Source organism: Coregonus lavaretus, assembly GCF_964263955.1.
Source record: "Coregonus lavaretus genome assembly, contig: HAP1_SCAFFOLD_3920, whole genome shotgun sequence".
Taxonomy (NCBI): Eukaryota; Metazoa; Chordata; class Actinopteri; order Salmoniformes; family Salmonidae; genus Coregonus; species Coregonus lavaretus.
Window position 1 is genome coordinate 50,001 of NW_028165169.1, and position 6,491 is coordinate 56,491.

The following is a 6,491-nucleotide window of genomic DNA, read 5'->3' on the forward strand; positions in this document are numbered from 1 at the left end:
GGATACCGCCCAAGCCTAGTAGGTGATGGAGTGTGCATATTGGCTACAGCCTCTCATGTCCACACAGATGCTGACAGAGTGAGGCGTCAGAAAATGGAGCCAAACTTTAATGGGACTTTTAATTACATATATAGGCCAAATGGCAGTCATGTTTGACAAATATAATGTAGGATCATTAACACGAACGTCTGAAGGCTTGATTCTGTCGACATACTCAAAGCACGGTTCGTTCAGAGAAAGCCCAGTGCCTGTTGTACGCTGCAAGATCACCCACCTTGCAATCTGAGTGGAGGCATTCAGCATTTTGAAACTATACTGAACAAAAATATAAACGCAACCGTTTTAAAGATTTTACTGAGTTACAGTTCATAGAAGGAAATCAGTAAATTTAAATAAATAAATTAGGCCCTAATCTATGGATTTCACATGACTGATTTCACATGGCTGGGCAGGGGCGTTTTATATTTTTGTTCAGTTTAGCCATACACTTAATTGTTTTAAACCTGGATGTTTTGTCATTTTATGAGGCATGTCTAACCTTGTTTCAAAGTAGCCTGACCAAATCCGACTGTAGAAATGTTGAAGGAATTATTTTATAAACACTTCCTCATATGCCATTGAAACCAGCATTTATCTCATGTTCTAACAACTTTCTTTCATTGTCCAGTAGCCAAAGGCACAATAGTCATATTAGCAACCTTTGCTAGCTGTTGCATCTTTAGATCTCCACTCTTTCAAAACAGATATTTTCATCTCGGTCACATGAAACCGCTCACATGAGCGGTGCGCATTTGAGAATGGTGTTTTCCCGCTAATTGCATTTTGGATCATTTGCGCGTATAGCCTACTGCCGTATGTGCATTGCTGCGCTTATAATGTGAAGAAATAATAGTTTATCAAAATGTTAAGCTAAACGTTCAGATCTGTTGCATCAGCCTCATTGGTTTTTTAAATGTTCAATGGTCCTGGTCCCACAACTGTACATCATCTATTGTCCCACAACTGTCCCAGAGTCTGTTTAGAATATGTATTTTTCGCACAGAACAACAAGCTGACCAATAAAATAGGTAAACGTTTCTACTATGGGGGATAGTAGATTGACATAGGCTAGTGTTTTTTGCTGTTCGTTAATTGTCTTGTTGGCTGAGGAAAAGTAAATGGGGACAATTATTCAAACATCTTCAAAGTGCGCCTCGGAATTCGATAAGAAGGACGCAGATATCTCAAGAATTGATATCTGAGAGAGACATGTGAGTCAGAGGCGCTTCGGAGCGCGGTGATTGGCAGCCGGGAGAAGAGAATTATAATTAGATATTGGGGGGGCTTACAGCCACACGAAGGGGTTTGGCTGTCGATTCCGCCGTGAAATTCAAGGCCTGGTACACACGCAGACATACACACACACCACGTACAGACACGCACACACCGTGTTCAACTTCATGCAACTATTTTGATGCGTTTCTTGATGGAGCTAATCATTTTGGTGCACTGTGTTTGTTTCCCAGGGGGCGGTATTCTTTGATGCGCTGCTGCAGAAGCTTCAGACGGTGTTTCAGTTTAAACTGGATGATTACATGGACGGCATGGCCATCAGAGCACGTCCACTACGCAAGACGGTAACAACACTACTTGTGTGTGTGTTCAGACTGTGTGTATAGGGCCCTTTTAAAATCAGTTGAGTCTTTTCCCAAATTCAGTTTTTCGCACAATCACACTTTTTAAAATAGAAAAACAGTGAAAATGGATGTTCTAAGTTCACAACAATGCTTACACTACATCAGGAGGCCACTTTTGAGGTCAGGAAAAATCTTAACACATTTTTATTTTTGGGTGTAGTTACCCTTTAATTCAAGCGCAAACCTAACAAGAGGCTGTTGTTGTTTAGTGTGTTTTTTGTTGCGCACGTGACGGTAGAGTTTGGAAAACAAATACCCAGTGGATTGATGAAAATAATCATGATATCATTCTGCCGGGTAAGCATAGGATCCTCTGTAGTTAACATTCAATTGAGAAGGTTTTTGGGAAAGCCTTTCCATCTACCAGAAGACTGCTTTCATTAGCATCATCGCTAACGGCTACACAAAGTGGTTGACGCGTGCAAAAAAAATAAAATAAAATGGTCGGACAACCAGAGATTTCAGTTGTCTGAATGGACAAGTTAAAAATATCACTATCAAACAATTACTCAGATCAGAATTGGATCAGGCAGCGCACGGCAGGGCAGTGCATGGTTGACATTCTGAGTAAATTGACTATATTCCTTCGCTATAGCCTATTCCAATAAATATGTTCTGTTTACACAAAGCAAGAGAACAATGTAGGCGGAGCTAAGAGTCTCTCTCTCAAATGTCTGATGATCTGGGCCAATAGCCGGACACTCCGGTGTCTTAGTGTTCTAGAAGCCCACATCTTCTGTTTTCTCTCCATTTGATATGAATATGACTCGGCCATTTTAGGCCACTGCTCCATTTCTCCTGCCGTACTATTTCATGATCAAACAATGAATTCATCTTAACGGAGTTCTAGGCTATCTCAGAAAGTTTGAATTTTTTTTTTTTTTTTGAATAAACCCCAAAACATGAGGCATAAGGTAATAATGAAAATATAGAAGAAACATTAGCAAGATTTAAAAATCAAATGAAAAATGTTGAACAAACCTTACAGTTGAGCAAAGCATTATAAGACCGAAATGATGCATGATGCATGCGTGCGAGGTCGGGGGGAAAAATTCCCTCTGCCGTTGCGAACCAAACAACCAAAAGCCTAATCCTACTGAAACTATGTTCATAAAGTGTTTTAATGTCCTAAAGTTGCAGCTTTTAAATGGGAATAATTATGAAAGTGCTATTCTCAATCACAGATGTATTTTTTTGAAGGACAAATATTTTAGGCCACAAGAAGTGAAATTGAGCAAAACGATACCAAAATGGAGAAATCTAATGAGGAGTCAAAGGAAACGGAGGCTACAGCGGAGGAAAGAAATGATGCGTAGTCGGCCTAGGTCTATTTCCATGTTATTCTAGCAATGTGCAACCCTACCTACAACTCACGTAGGCCTGACGAGAGAGGAAGATCCATTTTTATAATGATCCAGTTCTGACAAACAGCAGCTCTGAAGCCCAATGATTTTACAACCCATCACAAGAGCACAGCGAGGCTTGTTGACACACAGATAGCCAGATAGGCCTAGGATGCTACTCAGCGCCAACAGAGTGGAGTAGGTTATTACAAAAGATGACGTCACGATTCCTCTCGTCCCTCCTGTAGCAGATTATACATTGTTTTGCCTGCACTACAGATGGCTATATTGGTCTGCTAATATAGGACTAGTAAATGCCCAGTGCACTACTTTTGTGAAAAAACTAAACTTTTCTTATTTTTTATTATGAATATATTTTTTAGTTCAGATTATTCAGTGTGTGCTGCAGCACCCTCATCATCCCTACTTCCCATGGCTCTGCCCTTTTGGCCGATGGTGTTAGACCTTTTTGGGGGGGGGGGGGGGGGTGATGGGGGGGACAAGTGACTTCAGCTTTCGGAAAAGTAAAAAATCTGTACTTCTACCTTAGAATACATTTTTTGCATTTTGTTGAATTCCGTTTTAATGTCTGGATTCTGTGATTCCATCCACGTTCTCCACATGTCAGATTTTCTAGGGTCCTACAGTGGGGGGGGGGGGAGGGGAGTATTTAGTCAGCCACCAATTGTGCAAGTTCTCCCACTTAAAAAGATGAGAGAGGCCTGTAATTTTCATCACGTCAACTATGACAGACAATTTGAGAGAAAAAAGATCCAGAAAATCACATTGTAGGATTTTTAATGAATTTATTTGCAAATTATGGTGGAAAATAAGTATTTGGTCACCTACAAACAAGCAAGATTTCTGGCTCTCACAGACCTGTAACTTCTTCTTTAAGAGGCTCCTCTGTCCTCCACTCGTTACCTGTATTAATGGCACCTGTTTGAACTTGTTATCAGTATAAAAGACACCTGTCCACAACCTCAAACAGTCACACTCCAAACTCCACTATGGCCAAGACCAAAGAGCTGTCAAAGGACACCAGAAACAAAATTGTAGACCTGCACCAGGCTGGGAAGACTGAATCTGCAATAGGTAAGCAGCTTGGTTTGAAGAAATCAACTGTGGGAGCAATTATTAGGAAATGGAAGACATACTGATAATCTCCCTCGATCTGGGGTTCCACGCAAGATCTCACCCCGTGGGGTCAAAATGATCACAAGAACGGTGAGCAAAAATCCCAGAACCACACGGGGGGACCTAGTGAATGACCTGCAGAGAGCTGGGACCAAAGTAACAAAGCCTACCATCAGTAACACACTACGCCGCCAGGGACTCAAATCCTGCAGTGCCAGACGTGTCCCCCTGCTTAAGCCAGGCCCGTCTGAAGTTTGCTAGTGTGCATTTGGATGATCCAGAAGAGGATTGGGAGAATGTCATATGGTCAGATGAAACCAAAATAGAACCTTTTGGTAAAAACTCAACTTGTCGTGTTTGGAGGACAAAGAATGCTGAGTTGCATCCAAAGAACACCATACCTACTGTGAAGCATGGGGGTGGAAACATCATGCTTTGGGGCTGTTTTTCTGCAAAGGGACCAGGATGACTGATCCGTGTAAAGGAAAGAATGAATGGGGCCATGTATCGTGAGATTTTGAGTGAAAACTTCCTTCCATCAGCAAGGGCATTGAAGATGAAACGTGGCTGGGTCTTTCAGCATGACAATGATCTCAAACACACCGCCCGGGCAACGAAGGAGTGGCTTCGTAAGAAGCATTTCAAGGTCCTGGAGTGGCCTAGCCAGTCTCCAGATCTCAAATCTTTGGAGGGAGTTGAAAGTCTGTGTTGCCCAGCGACAGCCCCAAAACATCACTGCTCTAGAGGAGATCTGCATGGAGGAATGGGCCAAAATACCAGCAACAGTGTGTGAAAACCTTGTGAAGACTTACAGAAAACGTTTGACCTGTGTCATTGCCAACAAAGGGTATATATCAAAGTATTGAGAAACTTTTGTTATTGACCAAATACTTATTTTCCACCATAATTTGCAAATAAATTCATAAAAAATCCTACAATGTGATTTTCAGGATTTTTTTTCTCTCATTTTGTCTGTCATAGTTGACGTGTATCTATTAGGGGTGTAACGATTCGTTTTAACAACGATTCGATTTGTATCACGATTCGTGGTTGTCGATACGATTCAAGGACGATATTGGTTCATTTAGAACGATACGATCCGAAACGATTCAGTGACTTGAAATCGATTCAGTAACCTTTTAGCCAAAAATTCAACCAGTGTGACTGAAATAAATACCTGGATACTGGACAGTGCAGGTGAAGTTTCCTAGATTCCTGTTTCTTGTAAGGACCGCAATGGTGGCTTGATAATTTCTCGCTCGTCGGCTTCTCCTCTGTCGTCCGCCATGCTATGTTTTGTTGTCTTTGCGCCTTTGCGCTGCTGTTGGCGCGATGACGTCACGGATAGGCAGACTGAATCGAGTAATGTTTAAAGCCTTTATCATTAAAAGTGCTAAGAAAAAACATCCATATAAAGTCTGACGTGCTTAAATCCAATGGGTTATTTCCTAGTATCGATACAATCGATTTATTACATTTTAAAACGATGTTAGATCGATATATGTTGTCCAAAAGGCCAACTCGCCGAGCACAGATCGATGTAGTTGGATCATAGGAATATAAATCGATACATCGATGTAGTAGATGGATCGTTACACCCCTAGTATCTATGATGAAAATTACAGGCCTCTCTCATCTTTTTAAGTGGGAGAACTTGCACAATTGGTGGCTGACTAAATACTTTTTTTCCCCCACTGTATGTGTATTTAATGGTATATAATGTGTGTTGGTCCAGGTGAAGTATGCTCTGATCAGCGCCCAGCGGTGTTTGATCTGTCAGGGGGACATCGCCCGTTACCGGGGAGCAGGCGAGCGACTCGGCTAACTACGGCAAGGCCCGCAGGTATTGTACCTTGGCTACCAGGGAAAATGTGTTTGTCCGTGTTCCTGTCCATTGACAAATCGTAATGGGAGAAACTGGTGTTGTTAAAATGTTGTAAAGATGTTTATGAAATAATACTCCTTCAGGAGATGAACGTTTTCGACTCCGACACAGAGTAATAATGTGCTCTTCCTCTTCCTATTTAGCTGGTACCTAAAGGCCCTGCAGATTGCTCCTAAGAACGGACGACCTTACAACCAGCTGGCCCTGCTGGCTGTCTACACGGTGAGAGAGAGAGGGAGGGAGGGATGGAGGAATGAAGAGATAAAGGGAGAGGGAGAGAACTCTACATTTGTGTGGCAAAGCCAAGATTCTGAGAGAGAAAACTGACCGACACAAGAAATATCACATATTTTTCTCCATCTCACCCTCTCCTCTCTCTCTCTCTCTCTCTCTCTCTCTCTCTCTCTCTCTCTCTCTCACCCCCTCTCTCTCTCTCTCTCACCCCTCTCT

The 6,491-nt window shown here is 42.0% G+C and overlaps 1 pseudogene across 1 annotated transcript in view; it reads left to right on the forward strand.

The window, feature by feature from the left end:
- Positions 1-6,263, forward strand: part of LOC311116201 (telomerase-binding protein EST1A-like) — a 16,077-nt pseudogene extending 9,814 nt beyond the window's left edge. The window contains exons 5-7 of the transcript XR_014615448.1: positions 1,506-1,616; positions 5,892-5,999; positions 6,185-6,263. The product of XR_014615448.1 is annotated as a telomerase-binding protein EST1A-like (transcript). The remainder of the gene's footprint in view (positions 1-1,505; positions 1,617-5,891; positions 6,000-6,184) is intronic.
- The last annotated feature ends 228 nt before the right edge of the window (positions 6,264-6,491 follow it).